General features: G+C 44.5%; 1 protein-coding gene and 1 long non-coding RNA gene across 3 annotated transcripts in view; one reads left to right on the top strand and one right to left on the bottom strand.

The window, feature by feature from the left end:
* The window catches only part of LOC134927570 (uncharacterized), a 50,877-nt gene extending 44,272 nt beyond the window's left edge, over positions 1 to 6,605 (top strand). The window contains exon 3 of the long non-coding RNA XR_010177674.1: positions 5,985 to 6,605. This is a non-coding gene — a long non-coding RNA (uncharacterized LOC134927570). The remainder of the gene's footprint in view (positions 1 to 5,984) is intronic.
* The window catches only part of STIM2 (stromal interaction molecule 2), a 197,652-nt gene that overhangs the window by 77,339 nt on the left and 101,808 nt on the right, over positions 1 to 18,505 (bottom strand). The gene's annotated exons all lie outside the window — the stretch shown is intronic.

Raw genomic sequence — 18,505 nt, 5'->3', positions numbered from 1 at the left:
CTCTGTTGTTCTGGCGGGCACTACTCACCTTCACAGATTCATGTCTCAACCTTGGCATTCCAAATGCACCAAATACCTGCAAGTGTTCTCAAAATGCTGTACGACAGAGAAGGAAATGGTGCTCTAAAGTCAACTTCCTCCATTTCAAATGTATGCTATTGCCCTACTGTGCTGCCCTTTCCCGCTCTCTCTCTCGGGCCTAATTCAGATCTGATCGCTGGGCTGCATTTTTTGCTGTCCTGCGATCAGATAGTCGCTGCCTACAGGGAGAGAGTATTTTAGCTGTGCAAGTGTGTGATCGCATGTGTAGCTGAGCTGTTTGTGCAGTCCCAGCACAGCCCAGGACTTGCCTTTCCGACTTTGCGATTTAATCCTGCTTATCGGGCCTGAGCTGACGTCATACGGCCTCCCTCAAAACACTTGAGCCCGCCTGCATTTTTCGGACACTCCCTGAAAACGTTCAGCTGCCACCCACAAACTCCCTCTTCCTGTCAATCACCTTGCGAATGCCAGTGCGACTGGATCCTTTGCACCATACCGTCGCTAACCGTTGATGCCCGCTGTAGTCATCCGACGCGACTGCGCATTGTGGCTCAGACGCATGGCAGTTCGGATCTGATCGCCCCATGTTCTCCAAGTCCTGCAACCCCTGTTGTCTCTCTACCACTTTCAACTCCCTACTCTGTATTTCTCCCCCTCCTCAATTAAGCCCTCGACACATACATAATTAATTCCATCCTCCTCTCTCTCAGCCCGCCTTTTCCCATCTTCCCCATCCATTTTAACTCCTTTTCCACAATATCTGGGGACAATGTCATGCCTGCTCCCATCTCTTCACACTTACCCTCTCATCGGGCATTGTCCCCACTGCATTTAAGCATACCATTGTCTCCCCCATTCTTAAAAAAAACCCTCCCTTAGCCCTGGTAGTCTCTCTCTCTAATTACCATCCCATCTCTCTCACTCCTTGCACCAAAGCTCCTTGAGCAGACTGTCTAAAACCACCTTACCACCTTTCTTTCCTCCCACTCCCTGCGGGACCTATCTCGGAACCTGGCCTTATTAAATTCAGCAATTACTTTCTTGCTGTCAAATCCAAGTGCTACTACTCTGCTCATTCTCCTTGACCGCTCTGCTGCTTTCACACCATGGACCACACACTTGATCTGCGTGGTACTGCCCACTCCTGGTTGTCCTCCTTCCTCTTCTCATTGTTCCAGTTCTCCCCAACTTCCACTAACCTAAGTGGACTTCTTCTATTCTTACTTTATACCTCTTTAGGTGAGAGTATCAGCTCATTTGGCTTCCAATTACAGCTCTATACTATTGCAAATCTAACTCTTTGGACAAACAACCACCAGGTGTTCTAAGGTCTATATACAGATATATCCGAGTGCTGCTCACATAGTGGGAGGTAAGCTGACCCCAACTGGTATATACAGAGAATACTGGGAAGCAGAAACAGATATATTAAGCAATTTAATGATCAGCTATATGATATACATAATTACATAAAAACACAATTCATAAAATATAGGAAGGACATATATGCCTAATAAATAAATGGTAATATATTATCACAAAACTTAACCCTCAAAAGTAGGGTTCGAGTATAGATAGTTGATAAATAAAACAAAGTTGCAGGATGTTAATGACCTGACCTCTCCACTCACTTATATGCCCAGCTATCTCTCTGCTATTTTCTCATGATGTCCCAGCACTTTCATAAATAAAACATGTCTGAAGCTGCATACACATGGTGTGATTTTCAGTGCGATATGGACTATACAGTCCATATCGCATGGAAATATTGTGCATAGTGCACAGTGTGTATAAGCCTGCGATGCCGATGCGCTGTCCCGCAGGTTAGTCATCGCAAGAAAATATAGTGGGTGCAGGCAGGGCGGATACTGACTACATGCCTCGGGCACAATGTAGTCAGTATCGGCCATTAAGCTGCATCACGCTGTGTGTATGCATTTTAAGATTGAGGGAGATTAGGCTATTCAGGGTGGAAAGAGTAAAACTGAATTTCATTATCTAATGACATCATCACCATCTCTTCTAGCCCCCAAGAGAGCAGTCTCCTTCAAATTCAGTACCTTTTGAAGTCTTGTCATTTCCACCTCAGAAAAAGCTGTAGGATCAGCCCTTTCCTCACCATGGAGGCAACTAAGACCCTCCTCCACTCACTAGTCACTTCTAGACTGAACTACTGTATCCTACTCATACCTGGCCTCATCTCCCACCTCTCTCCACTCCAGTCTGTTCTTAAATGCTGTGACCTGGCTCATCTTCCTCTCCAAACGTGCTGGGCCTGCCTCTCTTCAAGGCCCTACACTGACTTCTCCTTCAGTGCCCAATTCAAATTCCTCACACTCACATACCAAGACTTCTCCTATATGCAGTACATCTCCGACCTCATCTCCTTTCACACTCCCAAATGTCAACTCCAGTCCTCAAACAAATTCTGCCTCTCCTCCCAACTGACTACTTCCTCCCACACCCTCCTCCAAGATTTTACCTGTGCTGCTTCACACCACTGAAACTCGCACCTTCGCCAACTCTCCATACCTCTGCAAAGCTTCAAATGGGCAGTCAATACCCATTTTATTAAAGCCTTCAAGCTCTCAAACATAACACACTGCTCCATGCTCCTTTTTCAGTCTCTCCCCTCTGTCACCTCTAACTGCCGCTTCCATTTAGATTGTAAGCTCTCATGTTTTTCTTCCTTAACTCAATTAACCTCACATGATGGTATAATTAACTCACATACAAAATTGGCATTTCTAAAATGTAATAACTATACAATTTGTATTTCTTTTTTGCAAAACAATACTATTTACACATTTAATATTGACTCTTGATAAAAGTCTCCACACACTCATTGAGGGGTTAGGACCAAGGACAAACCATATTGTTACCATGATTTCTCAGTTTGTGTAATCTTCCATATTGTAGTGCCCGGACAAGAAATTAAGTACTCCTAGTCTAGAAAACTCATTGAGAACTGAATTTATGCATATCATTACGCATGAATTTGCTTATTTGACTACTTGCTAACACTAACGTGTGTGTGTGTGTGTGTGTGTGTGTGTGTGTGTGTGTGTGTGTGTGTGTGTGTGTGTGTGTGTGTGTGTGTGTGTTAACATCTTAACTTCAGTTTTAATCAATTATTGAATTCATTAAAATATTTACAGAGCTCCACTGCACGTTTTGGATGAGAATCACATGGGGAGATGTAGGCTCTGCGCCTGGTGCAAAAAATACGGGGGACAAAAAGAGTAGGGGTCCCCCGTATTTTTTACACCAGCATCGGGCTCCACTAGCTGGACAGATAATGCCACAGCCAGGGGTCACTTTTATACAGCGCCCTGCGGCCGTGGCATTAAATATCCAACTAGTCACCAAATAAAAACAGGACACGCACACCTTGAAAGTACAACTTTATTTCACACATGTCGACACACACATACTTACCTATGTTCACACGCCGACCTCTGGTCACTTGTCCAAGTAGAATCCACGTGTACCTGTGAATAAAATTATACTCACCTGATCCAGTGTCCAGATTATAATCCACGTACTTGGCAAAACAAAAAAACGCATACCCGATCCACACGGACTGAAAGGGGTCCCATGTTTACACATGGGAGCCTTTTCCACGAATGCAGAGACCCCCGTGACTGCTGTCACAGAAGGTCCCTTCAGCCAATCAGGAAGCGCTACTTCGTGGCACTCTCCTGATTGGCTGTATGCGCGTCTGTTGTCAGACAGCGCATCGCACAGCTCTCTCCATTAGTTTCAATGGTGGGAACTTTGCATTCAGCGGTGGGGTTACTCGCGGTCAGCCGCTGACCGCGGGTGACCCCACCGCTGTCCGCAAAGTTCCCACCATTGAATATAATGGAGAGGCTTTGCGATGCGCTGTCTGACAGCTCAGACGCGTATAGCCAATCAGCAGAGTGCCAGGACGTTGCGCTCGCTGATTGGCTGAAGAGACCTTTCTGTGACAGCAGTCACGGGGGATCTCTGCATTCGTGGAAAGGGGTCCCATGTGTAAACATGGGACCCCTTTCAGTCCGTTTGGTCCGGGTGTTCGTGTTTTTTTTTTGCCAAGTACGTGGATTATAATCTGGACACTGGATCAGGTGAGTATAATTTTATTCACAGGTACACGTGGATTCTACTTGGACAAGTGACCAGAGGTCGGCGTCTGAACATAGGTAAGTATGTGTGTGTCGACATGTGTGAAATAAAGTTGTACTTTCAAGGTGTGCGTGTCCTGTTTTTATTTGGGTATTTTTTTTCCAGTAGAGCTACAGGTACCAGCGGGCCCGTTTTTCTCCCGAATGCTGGTACTTGTGGTTCTCCAAGTACCAGCTTGCGGGGGAGGCTTGCTGGGACTTGTAGTACTACTGGAAAAAACAATATTCTTTCATTTTTCTCAAGGCTATCAGCCCCCCATCTGCAGCCCTTGGATGGGGGGGGGCAGCCTCTGGCTTCACCCCTGGCCCTTGGGTGGCTGGGGGGGGGGGGGGAACCCCTTGATTGAAGGGGTCCCCACTCCCCCAGGGTACCCCGGCCAGGGGTGACTAGTTGGATATTTAATGCCACGGCCGCAGGGCGCTGTATAAAAGTGACCCCCGGCTGTGGCATTATCTGTCCAGCTAGTGGAGCCCAATGCTGGCGTAAAAAATACGGGGGACCCCTACTCTTTTTGTCCCCCGTATTTTTTGCACCAGCACCAGGCGCAGAGCCCGGTGCTGGTTTTAAAAATACGGGGGATCCCCTGTCATTTTCCCCCCCGGATTTTTAGAACCAGGACCGGCTCGAAGAGCCCGAGGCTGGTTATGCTTAGGAGGGGGGACCCCACGCAATTTTTTTTCTGATTTTTACCATTCCATTTAAAAAAAAATAATAATAATATTTTTACAAATATATAAAATAATACTTGTGCCTCCAAAATAGACAAACCAAGTACCTAATCCCTTCTAATATAAATAGATATGCTATTACCAATAAAAAAACAAAAAAAAAACAAACATGTTTTTAATTTTTTTTTATTAGATTCCACCACCAAAGTGTGGCGGATTGAAAATGACGAATTTACTGTCTAAAAGCACTGTTGTCAAATTTCCAAACTTCAATTGAATATACTTTTGGCGAATTGCCGCATTTGTACCATTGCAGAAATGTCGAATTTGACAAATGTCGAATTTCAAAAAGTCGAATTTGGAAAGTCCGTTTTTTTGACGGAAAGTACTGAATTGCATGGTCGGTTTTTTTTTTGGCGAAAAAGTCCAGTTTTTCGACAATTTCGGGAATTCGACCTCAATTGCATATACCCCATAGGCTTTATACACTTCATAAAACAATGACTGCCACCTAATACAGAATTAAAAAGTATACTAAAGCAGTATCATTAAATGGGAACATGATTCTAAAGCAGTGGTTCTCAAACTTTTTTTAAAATCACAGAGCCATTGTGAATCAAATTGTGTGGCACGGCACCCCTAGGCCAAAAGTTTCTTATTGGGAAATTTAGAAGAAATATTAAATTAAGTGAATTGTATTTATAGGTCATCCTTCGGTTCAACTGTGTGGTGAGGGACAAGATTTGCTTGAGTTTGTCCACATAGTTTATGATTCAAAGCCACAATTACTAGTATTGCCTATTACATTGACCATAAATAATTTGAATTGGTCCTGGACCACCAAACTCAGGCACCCCTGCAAGGGTACCGTTTTTGAGAACCACTGTCTTGACAAAGGTCGATGTCATGTTTGAATAAAACATACTGCTTACCTACAAGTCTGGTGAGTGCACCCCCTACCGGGTGGGGGGGGGGGGGGTGTGTGTGTGTGTGTGTGTGTGTGTGTGTGTGTGTGTGTGTGTGTGTGTGTGTGTGTGTATATATATATATATATATATATATATATATATAAAATGTTTTTTATAACTTTTATTTTTTTAATTACAGGACTTGGATGACTTTACCTGGATTTGGCAGCTGAATTTGTTATTTCTAAGCTATTTCTAGCAGTCTTTATCCCCCCATAATTGCACACTGTATAAAACAGAACCAGCAGCTTTTAGTGAAGAATTTGTGCTTACATAAGGGACATGCAGCATAGTATCTTATCTGATACAAGTTGTGTAGCTTTATGATTATAGCTCCTAGGACTACAGAATTTGATAAACCCTTTTTGTATTGGCTTACTGAATGAAAACCCCATTAACAGGAATAAACGCGCAATACTGCAAACAAGGTAATACCGATGCCCTGTTTTTGAATCATTACGAGACACATAAAAATCAATAGCACTTATGCAAAACAATGTATGAAGATCTATAAAGCGCTGTTTCAGCAGTAAAAACAGGAAGCCATCTGACATGTACGGGCTGTCTCTGTATCACATCACCATCTACTACGTTCCAGCTGCAGGCGGAAACATCCTCCTACGGTATTCTGTGAATGAACAGTACAAGAGTTCCCAGTAGCACATATCAGACTATATGAAAGCATAAGACTTCAAATTTGGTTACAAAAGACTGAATGATGAGAAATATAAAGCAGCTGTCTAACAAGTAAAGCTATTTATAGATGTTGTACAGTATTGCAATGTTAATTTCTGCTGTAGAAAAACTAATTTACTTTATTTGGAAATACTGGTGGTGGATTATTATACTGCGAGAGAAGCAAAGCCTATAGTTTAAAAAACAAATAGTATTTTTATATAAAACTCAAGATTAAGGTTTACATTGATTTCACTTGAACAGAAAGGAATTGTTTATACGGCTTGCTAGAGTGGCGGCTGGAATATACAGACTGTAGCTGTAGGTGGTGCACTGCTGACCACTTCCTGTACCCCATACATAGCTTCATTCATATCCTAACACAGCAGCTTCCAACGTGTTATAGCAAACATGCCTCAGCCATAAGGGGTTATGGGGAGTAGGTGCTGAGTGGCTAGGATAGTCAAAAGGTAGGAGAATTTGCTCAAACATGTGTGTCCTCATTCACCCATGCGGCGCGAGAAACCTGGCAGGAATGAGCCACCAAGTCCGTGAGCTTTTGCCAAGCATCTCTCCCAAACTCACGTCTTAGTCAGTAGGAAACAAAACCACTTCAGAAGACTACACTAATTAATTTCATACGCAACACTTGTATATTTGTGTGAGTGTCTGAATCAGTATAGGAAGCTCAACGACCTTGGCGTGAAAAATAAAAAATAAAGACCGCTGCTTGGTAGCATTTCAAATACACATTCAGACTCACACACAGACACACTAGTGTTGCACACCAAATTAATCAGAACAGTCTTGTGAAGCGGTTAGTCACATTGGGGTCTAACTCACTAAGCCTTGCATGGAGGTAAAGTGGAAGGTGATTAAGTCCCAGCCAGTCAGCTCCTGTCATTTTTCAGACCCAGCCTGTGACATGGCAGTTAGGAGCCGATTGGCTGGTACTTTATCTCCATCCAAGGCTTAATAAATAGAACCCATCGTGGCTAAAAAGCAAATGTGAGTAAAATACGTTTGACACGAGCCGAGTTGCAGCGGCTATAGCGGGCTGATGAGGGCTGTTTGACGCAACAGCAGCAATAGTGGACACCTCTGTACCTGTCCAAAAGTATAAGAAAGCATATACAGCCTATATGTGGTAGTATTGACACGTTTGAAGTCCCTTTAAACAGAAGTCACTGCCATGGTTTGGAAGCGATGGTACCCGCCCAGTTTTTGGGGCTGCAAACAAATGAGGAACTGTATATGACACATGTTGATTTGCAGCTAATAGAAAAGAGCAATTGCAGTATACCATTTTTCTTACTATCATATTATAAACTTCATGGTAACAGATCAGTATAGATATATTGGGACTGGCAAACACACCTCCAAGGCAGGCAATGAAGGAGTTTGTGAGCAGATATATTATAAATATTTACATTTGAGATTCATTTGCTTTTTAATGATGATACCCAGTAGGATTTGGTATGGAATTCTATACCCTCCAACAATTTACACATAAAAATCGCTGCAAATTCGGGGGAAAGGGGTGTGGTCACAGGTAAAGGGGGCGTGGCCTCTCCCTCTTTCCTACACTTTTAATGGAAATTTGGAGTGTCAAAAATAAGTGCAGACCATTACAAAAAAAAAAAAAAAAAAAACGTACTGTACCTGCCAAAAAAGGTATAGTTGGAGGATATGGAATTCTGGGTGTGACCCATTAACCAATTCTGCTGTGCAAAAGACCAGGAAGTGATTCAGCAATAAAAACAGTTTGTATTATGCAGTGTAGAACCATGTGTAACAATACACAAGTGAGCATGGACATGAACAGCACATACACACAATGAAAACTTACTTTGTAGCTAGCTGGGAAGCATGAAAGGGAAACCAAAATAATAGTTTAATATCACAAAATGCATTCAAAGGTCATGCAGCAGCGCCTTATATATCGGATATAATGTCAAGCATTTGTAACATGGTTCATGAAGCTTTTGTGAAAGTGACATTTGCAATGGTCACTAAATAAATAAAAATAAAGAGCTTAATTAATTTAGCATCCAATATACTGATTATGAAACAATATTTGCATGGCACGTTCTATAGAGGGACACAACATGTACATTGCAGAGGAATGCAAAACTTTAATGGGAAATGTCTCTGTTAAATGGTGCTACACAGCAGACATTATGGGGCAGATGTATGAAGCCTGGAGAAGTGATAAAGCAGTGATAAGTGCAAGGTGATAACGCACCAGACAGTCAGCTCATGTCAATTTACATATTGGAGCTGATTGGCTGGTGCGTTATCACTACTTTATCACTTCTCCAGGCTTATTACATCTGCCCCAATATCTGCTGTCCTCCCTCTACCACAGGCTGATGCACTTCATGCTTCAGGATCCAGGAATACATGAGGTTCGGGAGAGTGTTTAGGGCTCACACCTAGCAGCCACTACAATGTATTTAAATGGCGTAAATGACAGAGAGAATACTTTTCAGACAATGCCCACTGCATACTGTATGTGTGAACAGGCGCTAAAGCAAACGTGTGGAGTGGTTTGATATTACATAAGTCTGAAAGAAAACACGTACCAGCTTCTTAGAACACAGGCAGGGAGATCTGAATGACCAGAGAACATTGCTTTGATTGTTAGACTGAAAAGCACTTGCAGTTCCCAACTAACTAGGTATTATGTGAATCCGTTCTCATATACATGGCTGTTAGCCATCATCCCGTGCCACCTTCATCACCGAATTCCCAGTACCACCTACGTTTATAGGTAACGACTGCCATGGGGAGTGTGACACATTGGCAATGCATCAGAGCAGCTTGCAGACTTCCAGCTGGTCAATAGAGGAACAGCAGACATTATTTGATCACTGGATTCTGACACAAAATGAGGCATTAGCAGAAAGTGATACAGGCACTGCCTATTACATCTACTTTATTAGTCTAGAGAATGTCAAAAATCCTGCCGACCATTAGCAAGACTGATCTCTGACTCCCAAACAAGTGACTGAATCATAGCAGCATTCTTACTGGCAGAGATTACTCAGAACACTAAAGAGGTTCATGATGTGTACTAGGACATTTCTCATGTCAATCAGAGAAGCAGGAAGGAGAGTAAATAGCACACAGCTTCTCACAATAACAGATAAATATTTCCCCATAAGGATAGATCTATGGATTATCAGGTTTCAGACCTGATCATTGTAATTTATCATGGTCACTATCCGCAGCAATAAGAGATTATACAGAACACCAATCGAACGTACTAAGTATCACATGAGGGGACTGAAAGGAGCCTGCCCCAGAGATATGTACACAGTGAAATAATCGTATACGCAATCAGTTCACTTCTCCATCAGGGTTCTGCGCATGCACAGCTTACGGACCTCGTCTGTGCGGAAGCCACTGCTGGGGGGGGTTTCCGGAGGAACTGAAGATGGTGTTAGCTGTTGGGGGCAAACTTCGAAATGTGAAGGTAAATCTGCCAGCTCTGCTGATTTCCGACAGGTTTCGGCCCCCTTTCCGACAAATTCAATCCGACTTGAAAACAAGTCGGATTGAGGTGAGGAGACAAACGGTGCTGCGGGCGGCTGGCGGAGCCGAGATCGACAGCCGGCGGGGGGAGACCTGGCTGCGGGGGGACATGTCTGCGGCGGCGGGGGGAAACGCTGCAGGAGAGACCTCTCTCCCTGCAGCGCATCCCCCTCCCCACTACAGACATGTCCCCCCAGAGCCAGCTCCCCCCGCCGGCCGCCAATCTCAGCTCCCCCAGCCGCCGGCAGGCACCACTTTCCCTGCAGCGCCTCTACCCGCCGCCAATCTCTGCCCCGCGTCCCCCCCCAGCTTACCCCCTCCATCGTCCGCTCACGGCCGCCGCCATCTGCACTACTGGTCGTTGCTGTCAGCGCACCCGCTGACAGCAGCTGCAGGACAGGACCCTGTGTACGGTCAAATCCGACAGTCGGATTTGGCCATCCATTGAATAGGGGTTGTCGGACCCATTCTGCCAACTGCATGTCGGAATGGATCCGACTCTTATAGAATATACCCCTAAGTATTTAATGACCCCGATTTGCTGGCCCGGAACGATTCTGTGTCTGAAAAGGAGACCTCCTACAGTTAGAATAATAAAGACTCTCTGTCTTTTCCAATGTACTTACTATACACAGAAAAACCCTTGGCTCACAAATCAATAGTCCTAAAATAGAAACCTTGAAAATAGTTGATGGGTTTTTAGCGACTAGTCTATTTTAGCAAGGCAAAGGTTTGCATATATGTGAACATTTGAACAGGTGTACTTTATTATTCCCTGTATTTGCATAGGTAGAAATGTAACCCACAGCTCCGATATAGAACGAAGCAATGGACAAAACAGCTACAACAGAGACGTACAACACTGTCTAAGTGGGTGTTACAAAGCAATGGACCTGCTCAGTCCTGAAACATTGGGCAGGATGATTTACGCTTCTCATTAGCAGCCAATGGGTTAAACCCAAGCTAGTTATTGCCGTTCTATTATTGAGTTCAGTAACACCAGGTATGTGTGATCTATAAATGAGTTATTGTTATTATTAAAAGTTAGTATGTTTGGTTGGAAAAGAACCTTAGAAAGTTACTTAAAGAAAAATATATTTCACACGACAAAAATTATTATTAATACAGAACAGCACAATATAGTGGTTACATAAAATAACTATGTCTAGTACATTTTCAAGCTCTGCAACTATTACAAATGGCAGATTTAAACCACATACGTAACATATTTCCAATTAACCTGGCGCATAAGAACCTCCAATAAATGAGATATTAAACTATGATGTGTATTTTCAGATCTCCTTTCTAGGTTGTACATATGCTTCGTGTATTACTGTGTCATCTGGAGTTTTATTTAGAACTCACTGCTACCTACACAAAAGGTCACTATTACCTTGACTGATTATTAAGGAGATCCCTCGGTGACGCCAGACATTCTACCCTTTTAACATCCCCAGAAATGAAACTTCACCCATTGGGATATATTGCTGGCTTGTTGATAATAGCATAGCATCACTTTTTTGAAGGAAATAAATAAATAAATAAATGATTTAATTAAATTCCATGTCAAAGCAACATGAACTACAAATTAATTCTGTATTTTCTAAAACTAGTCACTTAAGAAAGTATGAACTTTAATGATCCAGAAACCTAGCTGCTGCAGTGAAAACATTATGGCCCATTCTACAAAATCGGCAGCGTTTGATGTACTTAAAAGGAGAAAAGAGTTGGCCCTAGAAGAATTTGGTGAACTACGAGCTGACAGCATTAATCATAATCTCCTGCTGAGGCATGACGAAGGAAAACGTGTACATAGAAAAGGACACCAAATGCGGGCAAAGTACCAATATACACTGGATGTATGAGGGTTAGTTCACATAGAGGAACGTTCAACACAAACATCAGTACTCTGAGCCCTAGGGCCATCCTTCCAGCAGCCTTGCCTCACCAACAGTTACACTGCCATAGGATCAGTACCGTGGCTGGCTGTGACTATTCCCATGTTCTGATTGGATAATACACTGGTTACAGATCAGATGCGGAGTGGATGAAGACTGTATACAGTAGAGCTCAGTTAAAGGCACCTCAAACGGGGAAAGTGTAACTCAGGACAACATAGAAATATTTATAGAGGTTTACGACAATTCTTGTATTTTGGGGCAGATTTAACAACGAGTGATATTCTTGTTACCACTATTTATGGGTGTTTGAAAAAATGACAGGAGCTGATTGGCTGGAACACCAGTTAACTTCATAACGAGTGATCACAAGAATATCACTTGTTAAATCTGCCCCTAAATCTTGTAGGACTACTAAAATTGATCTCAGGAACAGTTATTTATAAAAGCAGATAATTCTCTGTAAAGTCACCTGTGCATTGTCAATTCAAAGTAGCATCAGTAGTGTATGCTATTTATATTCACTAGGGAACAACATTAAAAGCTAAAAACGTCTAACTGCAATGGGTAGAAATTAAGCACGCTCTGGAATCAGATCAATTCTCGGACAAGTGTCATGGTTATGTTTGGTTGTGCACATCAAAATACATTACAGTAACCAAACGATAGTTTTCATGTGCAGCTGTATTCAAGGGGAAATTTGCAATGTTACGAATCTCAAAGTGCCCTCACTTGATTGTTGTAGGAGGCATTTTCAGCCCTCACGGAGAACTGCACCTCCCTAGCTGGTAACCCCCCCCCCCCCTGCCATCCAACAGCCGGGATCCCAGCGTCGGTATTGTGACTGGCGGTCTCCTGACCGCAGGTCACACATACCCAACCCCTATAAACTGGTCCCCTCCAAAACCAAATCATAAATAGAAAGTATTTAAAAGAGATGGCCGGAGAGATTTCCTTTGACACAAATGACATGTGATCATTCAGAGCCAATGTAATGAAAGATAACAGTCTTATGATGTCAGCAATGGTCAGTACCCCAGGAAGCAGCTCCTGCCACTACAACAGATGATATAGCAGTTATAGCAGTACAAAAGGTTTTGGCACATTTTGGCGACAGAATGTTAACATGTAACATGCAGTGTTCAGCATGTCAACACTGATTCAATGTCAACAGCTGGCAGTGCGTTAAAGCAGCTGTTCCGGCACCATGTATATTAACTCTATCCGGAAGGCTAATGTTCCGGCTTTAGATGCAATTTTGTGACATTACCACAGCCTGCAACTAGCGCCTCCCTATCCATCACCATAATGTTGACATTTTGCAAAATGGTCGGAATTTCACTTCTCAATATTTATGATTTCGATATTATGAACAATTTAACAAATGCAGATGTCAACATTACACGGTCACATTGTGACCGTCAACATGCTGACCGCATGTAAGAAATGGTTATAAAGGCAGTAATTTGGAGAGGACTTGCATTTTTTTAAACAGTTTTATTAAACTCAGAAATGTTCTCAAAGAGATTCACCCCAAAAAAACCTGCACGTGAATATCAAGCCTTCCGTAGTCCATTAAAACACATTAGCTGTGCATTAAAGGTTCTGATAAACCAGTAAATGTTGATAAATGACAAAGCCTACTGTCCCCAATGTAACAAAAAAATATATATCTAATTTACTACCAAAATACCTCCTGCACCTTTAATATTAACCTCCGTAATGCAGGCATGTAAAACCATAAGCGCATTTGGAAGGCTTATGAACAAACATATTGTAGGCTTGGCAACCTACACTGCAGTAATCTGAAAAGAATTTACAATTTACCGGTCACCGCCTGCAGAGAGCTGCTTACAACAAAACATATTGGATTGTAAGCTCTTGTGAGCAACACATTATTTGAACAAATTACTTAGAATGGGCAGGAAAAAATAGGATTTTACTTACCGGTAAATCTATTTCTCGTAGTCCGTAGAGGATGCTGGGACTCCGTAAGGACCATGGGGTATAGACTGTCTCCGCAGTAGATAGAGCACTTTAAGTAAGCTTCGGATTCTGGGTGTGCACTGGCTCCTCCCTCTATGCCCCTCCTCCAGACCTCAGTTAGGGAAACTGTGCCCAGAGGAGATGGACAGTACGAGGAAGGATTTGTGTAAATTTAAGGGTGAGATTCATACCAGCCACACCAATCACACCGTATAACTTGTGATAAACTACCCAGTTAACAGTATGAACAACAACATAGCCTCGGTCCAACCGATAAAACTACAACATAACCCTTATGTAAGCCATAACTATATGCAAGTCATGCAGAAGTAGTCCGCACTTGGGACGGGCGCCCAGCATCCTCTACGGACTACGAGAAATAGATTTACCGGTAAGTAAAATCCTATTTTCTCTAACGTCCTAGAGGATGCTGGGACTCCGTAAGGACCATGGGGATTATACCAAAGCTCCCAAACGGGCGGAAGAGTGCGGATGACTCTGCAGCACCGATTGAGCAAACAGGAGGTCCTCCTCAGCCAGGGTATCAAACTAATAAAACTTCGCAAAGGTGTTTGACCCCGACCAAGTAGCTGCTCGGCACAACTGTAATGCCGAGACCCCTTGGGCAGCCGCCCAAGAAGAGCCCACCTTCCTAGTGGAATGGGCCTTAACCGATTTAGGCAATGGCAATCCTGCTGTAGAATGCGCCTGCTGAATCGTGTTACATATCCAGCGAGCAATAGTCTGCTTTGAAGCAGGAGCGCCAACCTTGTTGGCCGCATACAGAACAAACAGAGCCTCAGTCTTCCTGATCCTAGCTGTTCTGGTCACATAAATCTTCAAAGCCCTGACCACATCCAGGGACTCGGAATCCTCCAAGTCCCGTGAAGCCACAGGCACGACAATAGGTTGGTTCATATGAAAAGATGAGACCACTTTTGGCAGAAATTGAGGACGAGTCCTCAACTCCGCCCTATCCACGTGAAAAACCAGGTATGGGCTTTTATGTGATAAAGCCGCCAATTCTGAAACACGCCTTGCCGAAGCTAATGCCAACAACATGACCACTTTCCAAGTGAGTTATTTCAACTCCACTGTTTTGAGTGGTTCAAACCAAGGGGACTTGAGGAAACGTAATACCACGTTAAGATCCCAAGGCGCCACCGGAGGTACAAAAGGAGGCTGAATATGCAGCACCCCCTTAACAAAAGTCTGTACTTCAGGAAGAGAGGCCAATTCTCTTTGAAAGAAAATGGATAAGGCCGAAATTTGGACCTTTATGGACCCTAGTTTAAGGCCCAAATTCACTCCTGTTTGAAGGAAGTGAAGTAGACGGCCCAAATGGAACTCCTCCGTAGAAGCAGCTCTGGCATCACACCAAGAAACACATTTTCGCCATATACGGTGATAATGTTTCGATGTCACGTCCTTCCTAGCCTTGATCAGGGTAGGAATGACCTCTTCCGGAATCCCTTTTTCCGCTTGGATCTGGCGTTCAACTGCCATGCCGTCAAACGCAGCAGCGGTAAGTCTTGGAACAGACAGGGCCCCTGCTGCAGCAGGTCCTGCCTTAGAGGAAGAGGCCACGGATCTTCTGTGAACAACTCTTGCAGCTCCGGATACCAAGGCCTCCGTGGCCAATCTGGAACAATGAGGATTGTTCAGACCCTGCTTATTCTTATTATTCTCAACACCTTGGGTATGAGAGGTAGAGGAGGAAACACATAAACCGATCTGAACACCCAAGGTGTCACCAGAGCGTCTACCGCTACCGCCTGAGAGTCTCTTGACCTGGCGCAATACCGCTTTAGCTTTTTGTTGAGACGGGATGCCATCATGTCTATCTGAGGCAGTCCCCACCGACCCGTGATCTGTGCGAAGACTTCTTGATGAAGTCCCCACTCTCCCGGATGCAGGTCGTGCCTGCTGAGGACGTCGGCCTCCCAGTTGTCCACCTCCGGGATGAACATTGCTGATAGTGCGCTAACATGGCCTTCCGCCCAGTGTAGAATCCTGGTCGCTTCTGCCATGGCCACTTTGCACCTTGTTCCGCCTTGGCGGTTTACATAAGCCACTGCCGTGACATTGTCCGACTGAATCAGAACCGGTTTGTCCCGAAGCAATTCCTCCGCCTGGCGTAGGGCGTTGTATATGGCCCTCAACTCCAGGACGTTGAGGTGGAGACAAGTCTCTAGATTTGACCAGAGACCTTGGAAATTTCTTCCTAGCGTGACCGCTCCCCAGCCTCGTAGGCTTGCGTCCGTGGTCACCAGGACCCAGTCCTGAATGCCGAACCTGCGACCCTCTAGTAGGTGAGCACTGTGTAGCCACCACAGGAGAGATACCCTGGTCCTGGGAGACAGGGTGATCCTTTGATGCATTTGTAAATGGGACCCGGACCATTTGTCCAATAGGTCCCATTGAAAGGTCCTCGCATGGAACCTGCCGAATGGGATGGCCTCGTACGAAGCCACCATCTTCCCCAGAACCCGTGTGCAATGATGCACTGAAACCTTTTTTGGCTTCAATATGTTCCAGACAAGGGCTATGAGCTCCTGAACCTTTTCCATCGGAAGAAAAACCCTCTTCTGGTCTGTGTCTAGAATCAGGCCCAAAAAGGTCAGACGCGTTGCAGAGACTAGCTGAGACTTCGGTATATTGAGAATCCAGCCGTGCATTTGCAACGTCTTCATGGACAGAGACACGCTGGCCAGCAACTTCTCCCGAGATCTCGCCTTTATGAGGAGATCGTCCAAGTATGGGATAATTGTGACACCCTGCTTGCGCAGGAACACCATCATTTCCGCCATTACCTTGGTGAAAATTCCTCGGGCCGTGGAAAGCCCAAACGGCAACGTCTGAAATTGGTAGTGACAGTCCTGTACTGCAAATCTCAGGAACGCCTGGTGAGGGGGGAATATCGGAACATGAAGGTATGCATCCTTTATGTCCAGGGACACCATCCAATCCCCCCCCCTCCAGGCTGGCGATGACCGCCCTGAGTGATTCCATTTTGAACTTGACTCTCTTCAAGTACAGGTTCAGGGTTTTTAGATTTAAAATGGGTCTGACCGAACCGTCCGGTTTCGGGACCACAAACAGGGTTGAGTAATATCCCTCTCCTTGTTGGAGATGAGGAACTTTGACTATCACCTGTTGAATATACAATTTTTGGATTGCAGCTAACACTAGCTTCCTCTCTGACGGGGAAGTCGGCAGAGCCGATTTAAAAAACCGGCGAGGAGGCATGTCTTCGAATTCCAGTCTGTATCCCTGAGAAACATTCTCTAATGCCCAGGGATCCACCTGCGAGTGAACCCAGACGTGGCTGAAAAATCGAAGACGTGCCCCCACTTGATCTGCCTCCCCCCGGGAAGCCCCAGCGTCATGCGGTGGACTTTGCAGATGCAGGGGAGGACTTCTGCTCCTGGGAACTAGCTGCGTGCAGCTTTTTTCCCTTGCCTATACCTCTGGCAAAAAAGGACAATCCCGTACCTTCTTGCTCTTATTGGAACGAAAGGACTGCATCTGATAATGGGGTACCTTCTTAGCATGCTGCGGGGGAACATAAGGTAAAAAATTCGATTTACCAGCCGTAGCAGTAGAGACAAGGTCCGAGAGGCCGTCTCCAAACAACTCCTCCCCCTTGTAAGGCAATGACTCCATATGCCGCTTTGAGTCGGCGTCTCCCGTCCACTGTCGGGTCCACAAAAGTCGCCTAGCAGAAATATACATAGCGTTTATTCTGGAGCTTAGTAAACAAATTTCTTTTTCAGCATCTCTCATATACAAGGCAGCATCTCTGATATGCTCTATGGCCATTAAAATGGCATCCCTATCTAAGGTGTCAAGCTCCGTACATAAGGAATCTGCCCATGCCACGACAGCACTACAAACCCAGGCCGACGCCATAGCCGGTCTAACAATAGTACCTGAATGTGTGTAAATGTGCTTCATGGTAATTTCCTGCTTGCGATCAGCAGGATCCTTGAGGGAAGCTGTATCCTGAGAAGGTAGTGCCACTTTCTTGGATAAGCGTGTCAGCGCCTTGTCTACTTTAGGCGAAGATTCCCATCGTATCCTATCCTTTTGTGGAAAGGGATACGCCATAAGAATTCTTTTGGGAACTTGTAGTCTCCTATGTGGAGATTCCCAAGCCTTTTCGCACAATTCGCTTAGCTCAAATGAGGACGGAAAAGTGACCTCAGGCTTTTTCCCTTTATACATGTGTACCCTCGTGTCAGGGACAGGGGGTTCCTCAGTGATATGCAAAACCTCTTTAATGGCAATAATCATGTAACGAATACCCTTTGCCACCTTCGGCTGTAATTTTGCATCTTCATAGTCGACACTAGTCAGTATCTGTGTCAGTATCTGTGTCATCGACCTGGGATATGGTGCGCTTTTGAGAGCCCGAAGGTCCTGGCGCCACAGGGACAGGCATGGTCTGGCTACCTGACTGATCCCTAGCTTCAGCTTTGTCTAACCTTTTATGCAGTAAATTTACATTTGCATTTAAGACATTCAGCATATCCACCCAGTCCGGTGTCGGCATTGCCGACGG

This window comes from Pseudophryne corroboree, chromosome 1 (assembly GCF_028390025.1).
Source record: "Pseudophryne corroboree isolate aPseCor3 chromosome 1, aPseCor3.hap2, whole genome shotgun sequence".
Classification (NCBI taxonomy): Eukaryota; Metazoa; Chordata; class Amphibia; order Anura; family Myobatrachidae; genus Pseudophryne; species Pseudophryne corroboree.
This window is presented reverse-complemented; position numbering and strand designations above follow the sequence as displayed.